The sequence below is a fragment of the Myxine glutinosa genome, chromosome 5, assembly GCF_964187855.1.
Source record: "Myxine glutinosa chromosome 5, kmMyxGlut1.1, whole genome shotgun sequence".
In the NCBI taxonomy this organism is placed as follows: Eukaryota; Metazoa; Chordata; class Myxini; order Myxiniformes; family Myxinidae; genus Myxine; species Myxine glutinosa.
In genome coordinates, this window is record NC_136265.1 from 47,970,035 (window position 1) to 47,983,906 (window position 13,872).

The following is a 13,872-nucleotide window of genomic DNA, read 5'->3' on the forward strand; positions in this document are numbered from 1 at the left end:
GTATATCTAAAATTATATCCCCCCCCTCTATTTACATGAAATGGTTTGGTCCAAAGCGAACGGCTTGCGAGTACGGTGACAATCCCCCCCCCCCCTCTATTTACATGAAATGGTTTGGTCCAAAGCGAACGGCTTGCGGAGTTTGGTAAAGAAATCGCCATAGCGTGCACAAACGCGCAGGAAAGCGAATGAATCGCAAAGTAGTTTTAATTAGTTTTCAAACATAGTTTAACGCCAACATAGTTTGCCAACGTGAAATAAATGAATACGCTCTCAAATGTGCCGTCCGAGGCAGAGTCTGTTCGCCACGTTCGGCACACGTGATAGCTCGCTGCTCTCTGATTGGTTGAATCGTTTTTTGGACATAGCTCGGTAACTACTTGTCCGATTAATATGAAACCTTGAAAAGGCACATCCTCGGGCCCCAGCAATATACCTGGCAAGTTTAAAGTATATCGGACCCGTGGTTGTCGAGAAACAGCGGTCACAGACATACAAACATACAAACATACACACAGAGATTACTGGAATTATAGATAGATATCACTAGCACCGGTACCCGCCCTACGGGCGGGGCTTCAATTGGGAGGCCAAAATGAAAAGGCAAAATATCCGAAATTGAAGGCATTTTTTAATTTTAAACGATTCATATAAACATCCGTCAAATCATATCACACGCAAATCATCAAAATCTAAACAGTATTTGTAGAATTTCAATAAAAGCCACATCACTGTTCATATCGGTAAATATTAATCCATCGTGTTCGGAAAAACTGGAAAATTTGAAAATTCGGAAATTGGAAAATTGGAAAAAATTGCAAAAACAATATAGCCTACTAGCAGAAGTACCCGGCATTGCCGGGCGGGGAGGGGAGGGGAGAAGAGGGGGGGGAGGGGAGAAGAGGGGGAGGGGGAGGGGAGAAGAGGGGGAGGGGGAGGGGGAGGGGGAGGGGGAGGGGAGAAGAGGGGGAGGGGGAGGGGAGAAGAGGGGGAGGGGGAGGGGAGAAGAGGGGGAGGGGGAGGGGGAGGGGAGAAGAGGGGGAGGGGGAGGGGGAGGGGAGAAGAGGGGGAGGGGGAGGGGGAGAAGAGGGGGAGGGGGAGGGGGAGGGGAGAAGAGGGGGAGGGGGAGGGGAGAAGAGGGGGAGGGGGAGGGGAGAAGAGGGGGAGGGGGAGGGAGAAGAGGGGGAGGGGGAGGGGAGAAGAGGGGGAGGGGAGGGGGAGGGGGAGGAGGAGGGGAGAGAAGAGGGGAGGGGGGGGGAGGGGGGGGAGGGGGAGGGGGGGGGGGAGAAGAGGGGGGAGGGGAGAAGAGGGGGAGGGGGAGGGGAGAAGAGGGGAGGGGGAAGAGGGGAGAAGAGGGGAGGGGGAGGGGGAGGGAGAAGAGGGGGAGGGGGAGGGGAGAAGAGGGGAGGGGAGGGGGAGGGGAGGGGAGAAGAGGGGGAGGGGGAGGTGAGAAGAGGGGGAGGGGGAGGGGAGAATAGGGGGAGGGGGAGGGGAGAAGAGGGGGAGGGGGAGGGGAGAAGAGGGGGAGGGGGAGGGGAGAAGAGGGGGAGGGGGAGGGGGAGGGGGAGGGGAGAAGAGGGGGAGGGGGAGGGGGAGGGGAGAAGAGGGGGCGGGGGAGGGGAGAAGAGGGGGAGGGGGAGGGGAGAAGAGGGGGAGGGGGAGGGGAGAAGAGGGGGAGGGGGAGGGGAGAAGAGGGGGAGGGGGAGGGGAGAAGAGGGGGAGGGGGAGGGGAGAAGAGGGGGAGGGGGAGGGGGAGGGGAAAAGAGGGGGAGGGGAGGGGGAGGGGAAAAGAGCGGGAGGGGGAGGGGAGAAGAGGGGGAGGGGAGAAGAGGGGGAGGGGAGAAGAGGGGGAGGGGGAGGGGGAGGGGAGAAGAGGGGGAGGGGGAGGGGAGAAGAGGGGGAGGGGGAGGGGAAAAGAGGGGGAGGGGGAGGGGAGAGGGAGGGGGAGGGGAGGGGGAGGTGGAGAAGAGGGGGAGGGGGAGGGGGAGAGGTGGAGAAGAGGGGGAGGGGAGAAGAGGGGGAGGGGGAGGGGAGAAGAGGGGGAGGGGGAGGGGAGAAGAGGGGGAGGGGGAGGGGGAGAGGTGGAGAAGAGGGGGAGGGGGAGGGGAGAGGTGGAGAAGAGGGGGAGGGGGGAGAGGGGAGAAGAGGGGGGATGGGGAGGGTGAGGGATGGGATGGGGAGGGTGAGGGATGGGAGGGGGAGGGGGAGGAGGGGAGGGGGGAGGAGGGGAGGGGGGAGGAGGGGAGGGAGAGGGGGAAAGGGGAGGGGGAGAGGGAAGGGGGAAAGGGGAGGGGGAGGGGGAGGGGAAGGGGGAAAGGGGAGGGGGAGGGGGAAGGGGGAAAGGGGAGGGGGGGAAGGGGAGGGGGGAAAGGGGAGGGGGGAAAGGGGGAGGGGGGAAAGGAAGGGGGAAAAGGAAGGGGGAGGGGGAGGGGAGAGGGGAGAAGGGGTAGCGTGGAGGGGGGAGGGAGGGGGAGGACGGACGGGGGAAGGGAGGAGGAGGACGGAGGGGGAAGGGGGAGGGCCAGTCAACAATGACGTTGCAGTTCTCATGGTCGGAGAGCAGCACAACAATCGCGACATCGTCCTGCATCTTCGAAAGAGCACGAAGCGGATTTTGGAGACTCACCGATCCTGTGACCCACGCCCTCCAGTACCGGCGTTGCCGGGTGGGGGAAGGGAGACCCACACATTCCCAACCCGTACATTCGCCCTCTCGACTCAAGCTCGTATTCGATTCGTATTCGAAATCGAAAGGGGAAATCCTTCGTATTCGAATTCGTAAACACGAAATATGAATTAAAATTTTATTCATATCGCACAAAATCGACACAAAATACGATCGCATAAAGGTGAAAAATGCAATGGCTTTTCGCCCTGAATCACGTGCAAACGTGTGACGTGTGACGGGATATCACGTGATCGCTCTGAGCGAATCAGCGAGCTGCTCGCACTGGCTGAGATTAGCGGGTACTTCGCTGAAATGCGCTGAGGTAAATATGAATAAAAAATATGGATCTCGTCAAATGTTGTTTCGGCCATGTTCGTCCCAGGCTCAACGGCCATGTCTATGCCAAATATCAAGCACGTGAGCCTCTCCGTTTCGGAGTCTGTCGGTAACATTACACACACACACACACACGCACACACACACACACACACAAACTGTGTTTTATATAGCCTATTTTACTCCGGGGGGTCCCAGGGTTACCCACCCAACATTTCGTTGCGATCGGTTCAGCCGTTTTTGCGGTACCTGGGAACGGACAGACATTTGGTGAATTATAGGAAGAGGCGTGAGTAACCGCACGACCGCTGGGAGTTGGTGGTAAACCTCAATATGAGGTCGGTTACTTGGCCAGTATATAATAATACATTTTGTGCAGTTTTTTATTTCAGAAAAAATATATTAGCTAAAAAAATAAAAAATCATGATATCACGATATCACCATGATAGATTTTAAAAATTCTCTGGAACACAGTATCGTCAACGGAGGCCGGAAAGTCGAGTTCCAAAGTGGGCACGGCCACAAGATGTTTTGAACTTTGGTCATAGATAATGTCCCCAACACATTTATTGGGGACATTATCTGAAATATTTGAAATATGAATTTGTGTAATATGAAATTGTGTAATAATATGTAATAATATGAAATTGAAATTGAAATTGTGTAATTGTGTTTGTTTGTGTAATTGTTTGTAATTGTGTATGAAATTGTGTAAAAATATGAAATATTTGAAATATTTGAAATATGAAATATTTGAAATATGAAATATTTGAAATATGAAATATTTTGAAATACCAACTTCTGTCCAGGAAGTCCTTGGTGTCCTTGTGTTTTATACTTCTCCCTCCCCCCCCCCCCCCCCCCCTTCCCATGCCTCTTCCCCCCGGGCCCTCTCCCATTCACACATCTCCCTGCTCTCGGATGTTGTGTTTGTGTGCTTCCCCTTCTCCCCATCTTGTCTTCCGCTCCCTCTTTTTGGGTATTTTGTTTGTCTGGTTGATTTGTTTGTGAAGTAAATGTTAGCTCTTTCACGAGCCTCGATTCAGTATACAAAAAAATAATAATAATAATTTGCTGTCCACATCCCCTTCACCCTGCTGTTTCTGTGGCCAATGGTGATCGCAGATTTTCCAAGCTAAAGTTGTTCAAAACCGACATCCGTTCCTCAATGATGCAACAAACATTTGTTAGACTGTCCACTTCATCAATTGAACAATAAATTGCACAAAACACTCACCTGAAGGAACCTGTTTCTACATTTGGGATACTTAAGGCAGGGAAAGTGAAATTCTAAATTATAATAATCAGCTTTGTTGCAGGAACACACAGTCTGACGTCACGTGATCCATCTATCTATAATTCCAGTAATCTCTGTCTGTCTGTCTGTACGTCTGTACGTTTGTTTGTTTGTCTGTGACCGCTGTTTCTCGACAACCACGGGTCCGATATACTTTTAACTTGCCAGGTATATTGCTGGGGACCCGAGGATGTGCCTTTTCAAGGTTTCATATTAATCGGACAATTACTTACCGAGCTATGTCCAAAAAACGATTCAACCAATCAGAGAGCAGCGAACGATCGCGTGTGCCGAACGTGGCGGGCACACTCTGCCTCGGATGGCACATTTGAGAGCGTATTCATTTATTTCACGTTTGCAAACTATGTTGGCGTTAAACTATGTTTTAAAACTAATAAAACCGAATTTGCGATTCATTCGCTTTCCTGCGCGTTTGTGCACGCGATGGCGATTTCTTTACCAAACTCCGGAAGCCGTTCGCTTTGGACCAAACCATTGCATGTAAATAGAGGGGGGGGATTGTCACCACTCGCAAGCCGTTCGCTTTGGACCAAACCATTTCATGTAAATAGAGGGGGGGGATATAATTTTAGATATAGATATAGTACGGGCATGCCCTAGTATTATAAATTTATATAAAGTGCATTTCTTTGAGTACATATCCCATGAAAAGTGCAGCACAATGAGAATATACAACCAGTAACATATTCTCCTTCCTCATGCGAAATGAATCTGTAATTATAAATGCAGAAGTTTTATTCAAACCAATGCACAATATTAATTTTCGAAACTTGATTGTAGGGGGACCGGGGAGGCCACCTCCCTCTCTCAATGCCAATCCTCGTTAAGTATACAGAACACAAATGGTCTCGCAACATGGGAGTTTTATAGCAATTACAATCATATTGTACACATTTGAATGGGCGGCCATTATTTTCTCGTGCCATCCATATACATATGGAGTACTATCTGACTCCATGATCATTACTCACGCTAGGGAATAATGCATTCGATCGTGTGTGTGTGTGTGTGTGTGTGTGTGTGTGTGTGTGTGTGTGTGTGTGTGTGTTTGTGAACAAGATATCTGGAAAAGTTCTGAACGGATTTGGATGAAAGTTGGTGGGATGATTTCCCTTGGGATAAGGAAGAATTGATTAGTTTTTGGTGAAGCTCAGGATATTATTCCGGATCCACGAATTTTTTGAAGGATTTCTACCATTGGAAGATAGGGTTCATTTTTTTTAACATCATCTTCTGTATATTCTACATTTAACATTGTGATATGAAAATAGTTTTCATATTTGTTGTAAATGTAGTTTAAACTCGTGGTTATGCGTTAGAGCGGTGTATTTTTTAGCAGCATCGTCTTCAATGTTCATTTTTTTTTTCTAATAAAGACACATTCTGTCATTATAAAACCACAAAAGTGTGTATTAGGTTTCCCCGTTTCATAAAATGTATCGTTTGATACGTATAATGCTTTAAAACTTTTTTTTTTTTTTTTTTTTAACCTCAGAAGAGATATCAACATTTACCTCATCGAATGTCAATCGCGGTGTCAGTATTTGATGAACTTATAAAGACTTAGGTGACTTATAAGTGTGACCAGCATGTGCACGGGATTCTTCCCAGAAGAATGAGTGGTCGCATTAGCTTGTACGACTTAAAATGAGCGAGTTTTGTTTTGACGTTTGGGCCAGTTTTACATGTTGTATCCCTAAGGAGTGAAACGAACGCTTTTCCTGGCTTACAAATTTATTTGAAGTCACACATGCCTCAAAATGCACTCACTTATATAGAATTGAACGCTGAATCCGAAAATGTAAGTGAAATTGCCTTGTTTTTTTTTTAACATTATCTTCTATATATTCTAAATATATATCTGTGCGGTGTCTGTCTTGTGTTGTCTTGTCTTGTGTTGTCACTGAACTATTCCCTCAAACTTTTGTGAAATCGTACTATTCCAACTTCACCCACGGCGGGAGTATGCGCTCTACTGAGTGGCGTTCTAGTTGTATTTAAAATGTGAAGCTGTACACGTTTGATTTTTTTAATGGTGTAAAAAACACCAGCTCATTTAATACATGAGAATTAAATGCCAACCACGAAAAAATATAACCTAGAAAGCATGTCAAAATGCAAAGCCCATCCATGTCCGTTTGTATTCAGTCATCTACTTCCTCTTCATCTTCTTTTACTTATTCTTCTTCTTCTTCTGTACTGTATTCTCAAAATAAGGAAAACCGTTTTTTTAAAAATACAAAATAAAAATTGATGATCTTATGCACCCTTGATCTTTGAGCTTTAGATCTAAAAAACAAGTACAAAAAGTTTTAATTAAAACAAAAGCCGCGTCGATGTTACACAATGCCTAGATGCAGCTGTGCCTATAACGTCTATGTTATAGGCACAGGACATTCCTATTGATTCGATTACTTGATGTTATTTTTGTGCAAAGTGAAAATATATCTCAGCAATTTCCCGTGTGTGGCGACGAATTTTTAATATATCTCGGCATTTTCCCGTCTGTTATTTCAGGCGGTGTATGACTGACCATGCCGTGATTTTAAAAATATATATCTCGGCAATTTCCCGTGTGTGGCGACACGTGAACGAAGCTATGCTCCTCTCTCCACATTATTGTGACGACGTATAAATTAAATATTTCATCGTGACGATTGTCATCAAATGGACGAATTTTTAATATATCTCGGCATTTTCCCATCTGTTATTTCGGGCGGTGTATGACTGACCATGCCGCGATTTAAACAAAATATATATATATCTCGGCATTTTCCCGTCTCTTATTTCGGGCGGTGTATGACTGACCATGCCGCGATTAAAAAAAAATAAATCTCAATGGACTTGAAGTTACAGGCCTTTGAGAATTCATTTCGTTCTATAAAGGGCAACTTTCATCGGATTTTCTTCCCGTTTTTTTTCAACCGAGTCTAAAACTATGTTAGCGACTGTGAAAAATTAAATGATATATCGAATTTGATTTGAAATAAAACTGTGTGCGAGAGGAAGACACCATGGGCCTACAAAACAGGCCTCAAAGCTATGCGAGTTAATAAAATGGTGGATTTTTTTGTTTGTTTATTTTTTTTTGTTTTGTATACAAGATCGAGGCTCGTGAAAGAGCGAACATTAATCACACAAAAAGACAAACCGACACATAAAACATATAACATCGGGAGCGGTAGACAAGATGGGGAGAGAGGGGGAAGGACACAAACACAACATTTGAGAGCAGGGACCGAGAGACATGGAGACATCGAGAGATCTGAGAGAGGGCGAGGGCTTTGGGGGGGGGGGGGGCATGGGAAGGGGGCGGTGGGAGAGGTATAAAACATATGGATATTTGTTTATATGAAGCCTCTCCCACAATGGGTGGAGCTATGGTTCCCAGAATGGGTGGAGCTTTGAGGTTTTGTCTTCTCTGCAAGAACAAGAAGAACAAGAAGAAGAAGAACAACAACAACAGCAGAGGGCACTCTATGACCAGCGTCTTGCGACGTGGCTAAAAAAAATAAAAAAAAATTCTAGATTTTCATTGGTGAACCAATTATGTAACCCAATATGTTAATTTTTTTAATTTCAGGTCAATTGGACAAAACTTGCCGATTTTATGCAACCTTGACCTTTGATCTTTTGATATAATAGAAACAATTGACTCATACCTTTTAATTGGTGAACCAATTCAGTGACCCAATATGCAAATTCTTAAAATTTCAGATAAATCAGATGAAAACTGAAGATTTTATGTGATGCTGACCTTTGACCTTTTGACAAAATTCTTAATTTGTCTTCTCCATATTCTCATAATAAAGCTTTGTTGAAAATTTGATGACAAAACTCAAATGGTAAATTAAAATTTCAGGTCAATTGGATGAAAATTGATTTTATGTGCTGCTGACCTTTGACCTTTTGATAAAATTATTAATTTGTCTTCGCCATATTCTAATAATAAACCTTTGGTGAAAATTTGATGACAAATCTCAAATGGTAAATTGAAATTTTATGTCAATTGGATGAAAATTGATGATTTTAGTGACGCTGACCTTTGACCTTTTGGATAAAATTATTAATTTGCCTTCTCTATATTATCATAACTAGCAACGATACCCGTCCTATGGGCAGGGCTTCAATTGGGAGGCCCAAATGAAAAGGCTAAATATCAGAAATTGAAGGCTTTTTTTCTTTTAAACGATTTATATAAACATCCGTTAAATCTCCATCGGTGCAGCCGTTTGTGCGGCACCCGGGAAAATAACGTCATGCGGGAGCAAGTATCAGCAGGATGTGGCAGTGTGGGAGTCCACGTTTCTGATCCTCCTTCATGCCGAAGTAGCCCACGACTTCTCCAAGCATTCCACTCTTCAGATCCGCCATGAGAGATTTAAGTTTTATACTGAAGACGCGTGCAGTTAGTACTCCCGATGTCATATGTACTCCCGATACGTGTTTCCTTCATTGTAAAAATTACCAAATCAATAGTTAAAAGGATTTTGAGCCGATATGTGTTACGGCCTTGGAAAGATCGATGGAGACAGCGATCTGTTAGCGTATACACCGCCCAAATAGCAATGTGGAATTTTCTCATGTAGAGATTAAATGTCGTTTGAACTTTGGCTGAGGTCATTATTTACTTTTAATGATATTTATATACAAATGATGTTTAATGATGTTTATATTGGTTTTGGGTCGTCCTTTCCGCATATCTCGTGGGATTGTGAGTTGGAGAGACGGCCGTGATGGCGGGGAGGGGGTTGGAATTCTCTCAAGCAGGGATTCAACCCGTGTCTTTGTCCGAGGTCACCGAGTCTTTGTAACCGGTCACCGGTCTCATAAAAGGTCTTTGTCCGAGGTCACCGAGTCCGATCGGTGCAGCCGTTTGTGCGGCACCCGGGAAAACAACATCGTCACAATGAAAACATCGTCGCAATGAACGTTATGCGAACGCGAATGTTATGCAGGAGTCCAAAGCTGAGAATGCTGGAGACTAATGCTGAAATTGGAAAAACAATATAGATTATTTTACTCCAGGCGATCCCAGGATTAACCACCCAAAATATCGTTGCGATCGGTTCAGTCGTTTTTGCGGTACCTTCGAACGGACAGACAGACAGACGGACGGACATTTGGTGAATTATAGTAAGATAAATGTTTGGTGAAAATTTGATGATAAAGCTCAAATGATAAATTGAAGTTTCAGGTCAATTGGATGAAAATTGATGATTTTATGTGACGCTGACCTTTGACCTTTTGGATAAAATTATTAATTTGCCTTCTCCATATTATCATAATAAAAGGTTTGGTGAAAATATGACAAAACTCAAATGGTAAACAAGTTATGGACACACACACACACACACACACACACACACACACACACACACACACACACACACACACACACACACACACACACACAGCCACACACACACACAAAGACACAGACACACACACACACACACACACACACACACAAAGACACAGACACACACACAAAGACACACACAAAGACACAGACACACACACACAAAGACACACACACACAAAGACACGGACACACACAAAGACACACACACACAAAGACACGGACACACACAAAGACACACACACTCTTTCACGAGCCTCGATCTTGTATACAAAAAAAAAAAAAACAACACACACACACACACACACAAAGACACACACACAAAGAAACAGACACCCACACACAAAGACACACATACACACACACACAAAGACACACACAAAGACACACAAAGACACACACACACACACAGACACACACACACAAAGACACACACAAATACACACACACAAAGACACACACACACACAAAGACACACACAAAGAAACACACACACAAAGACACACACAAAGAAACACACACACAAAGACACACACACAAAGAAACAGACACCCACACACAAAGACACACATACACACACACAAAGACACACACAAAGACACACACACACACAAAGACACACACACACAAAGACACAGACACACACACACAAAGACACACACAAATACACACACACAAAGAGACACATACACACACACACACAAAGAAACACACACACACAAAGACACACACAAAGAAACACACACACAAAGACACACACACACAAAGACACAGACACACACACACAAAGACACACACAAATACACACACACAAAGACACACACGCACACACACACACACAAAGATACAGACACACACAAAGACACAAAGACACAGACACACAAAGACACAGACACACAAAGACACAGACACACAAAGACACAGACACACAAAGACACAGACACACAAAGACACAGACACTCAAAGACACAGACACTCAAAGACACACACACTAAGACACACACACAAAGACACTAAGACACACACACAAAGACACACACACACACAAAGACACACACACGCACACACACACACACACACACACACAAAGACACACAAAGACACACACACACACAAACACACACATACAAAGACACACACACACACACAAAGACACGCACACACACACACACACACACACACACACACACACACACACACATACACACACACACACAAAGACAAACACACACAAAGACACACACACACATACACAAAGACACACACACAAAGACACAGACACAAAGACACAGACACAAAGACACACACACAAAGACAAAGCCACAGACACAAAGACACAGACACAAAGACACAGACTTAAAGACACAGACACAGACACAAAGACACAGACACAGACACAGACACAAAGACACAGACACAAAGACACAAAGACAGACACAAAGACACAGACACACACACGGAATGGAATGATTGTGTGAAGGCACCAGAGCAGCATTATTTCACATTATTGATTAACAAAAGAAGTGGCAGTGTGTGCGGTTTTTTATTTGAAAGAAAAAAGGGGGAAACAAAATCAAAAGGCAGTGCACACGTTTGCTTCGTTTCATCTCGCAACAAGGAAAGACTAATGAAAGTCTCACCCAACAAGGTTATATTTCACCCAGAGCAGTATATTTCTGCCGTTCCTTCATCATTTATGAGGCAGGCTCGTATCCCTCTGAAATATGAAACTGATCTGTAAAAATATTGTTTTCAAGTCGGACAATTTCTCACCTGAAGTGCTCCTTTCTGCTAATTTGACTCATTAAAAGAGCGTTGAATCCACAGGAATGTAACACTTACTTGCTCCCCATTACATTACTCCCCAACACTTACTTACTCCCCATTCTTTACAATGAGCCACGTTTCAATTTTTTCCATAGAGCAGTTTCAGAGATTATAGAGGGGCAACTTTTTTCGTTTTTTTCCAAGATGGCGCCTAGGACATAGGACATATGACGTCATATTTATCATTAGAACAATTCTACAGGAGGAGCCGCTCATATTCTGAAAATTTCGTGTTCATCGGACCAACAGTTGCATTGGAAAAAAAAATCATACTGATCAGTATGATTACAAATCATACAAAATCTACTAGGCTAGTTATTGTCACCTAACCAACTCAACCACCATGTTTAGTCATTACTCATCCACAACTTTTTGAGATATCGTGCTATATATCGTTTTTGGCCCCAGCCATCAATGATGAAGAATAACCTCAAAATAAAAATTAAAATCTCTGATCCGATTCCCGATCACCAAAATTGAATCGAATCGTTCTTGTCGCACACTCAACCTGTCCACCAAATTTCGTCCGAATTCGTCCATAAATTTTTGAGATATCCTGCAGCTCACAGACAAACAGACAGACAGACAGACAGGCAAACAGACAGACAGACAGGCAAACAGACAGGCAAACAGACAGACACAGTGAAAACAACCTCCATCCACCTTCGCTGGCAGATGCAAGAAAAAGTGCTCAATATTCCGTGTACAGACTAACCAACTTGTGTTTTAGATAAACATTAAACCAGCCAACAAAATGGAACTAATTCCAATAAACGTTGCTAGGCAACCTGAAGTTTATTGTTCTCAGCCATACTTTTCCTTCGTTATGTTCTTTATCGTGTTCATTTAATTTGGGCCAACATTTCCAGAAGAACACATCAAAAACGCTTTCATGCCGCGCTGGTTTATCCATTTGTCAATTGTTATTCACATGTGTGTTTTACTCTGCCCCATTAAAGGGTACCATTATAAATAGGACACACACTGTTCTTTTAACGTTAAAAGCGTTAGATTTGAAAACAAATAAAACTTCACGATATTTCAATAATAATTCTAATGACAGATAAATATTGTGCCAATTAATATAATTACTTCCGTCGTCCCGAGGGTGGATAGAGGTTGTTTCCATCCCTGTTTGTCTGTCTGTGAACAGGATATCTCACAACGTTGTGGACGGATTCGGACGAAACTTGGTGGAGACGTTGGGTATGTGACAAGAACGAAACGATTCGATTTTGGTGAAGATCCGGATGCGGATCAGATAATTTTTTAAGCGATAATTATCCACCATTGGGAGAAAGGGCAAAAAAAACACATTTTTTATTTTTTTTTAATTTTTTTGTTTACAAGATCGAGGCTCGTGAAAGAGCTAACATTAATCACACAAAAAGACAAACCGACACACAAAACACAAAAAACAAGGGGAGCGGCAGACAAGATGGGGAGAGAGGGGGAAGGACACAAACACAACATTTGAGAGCAGGGACATCGGGAGGACTTGGGGGAGGTGGGAGAGGAATAAAACATATGAACACTGCAAGGACTCTGGGGTGAATTACCGTGGGTAGAAAAGATCAAGGTTTTCGATGGGGGAAGATAAGAGATGGTGGTGAACAGCTGTTTTAAAGACCTGGAGGTAGGAGTGGGATTGAAGGGAGTGGGGGAGTTTGTTCCAGAGGCGGGAGAAAAGGGGAATGAAAGAGTGAAGGTGAGCAGAGAGCCTAGACTTTGGCAGTTTAACCATAAGAGGGTTGCAGGCAGATCTTGTGCGACCTGAAGGAATATTGGGGGGACAGAGCACAGAGAGAGCTGGGGGAGCAAGGCCGGAGAGGAGTCGGTAGAAGACAGAAAGACCACCAACCTGCCTGCGGTGAGTGAGTGAAAGGCCCTCGGAGTTGACTACATCGCAGGAGATTCCAATGATTCTGAAAGCTTTGGCCTCAACAGCGTGAAGCCGAGCAAGGTGTGAGGCAGGAGCACCAGCCCAGAGGGGGGAACAGTATTCCATTGAGCTGCGGATGAAAGCCTTGTATGTGGTGAGGAGCTCAGGTGTGCCAAAGAAGGACTTCGCACGACGGAGGATGCCCAGTCGGCGACTGGCTTTGGAGGCCAGCTTGGAAATGTGGTTTTCCCAAGAAAGATCATGGCAGATAGTGAGACCCAAAAGCTTGAGCGACAGAACTTCTTGGAGAGGATTGTTGAGAAAGTAGATGGGAGGGTTGTCCAGTCGGTCCTTTCGGAGAGACATTGTAAGAGTGTGAGATTTGTCAGGATTGAAAGACATGTTCCACTTGTTTGACCAGTCTGTGATTTTGTCCAGGTCTACAGAGAGTGAGGACGCTGCAGACTGCCGATCTGAG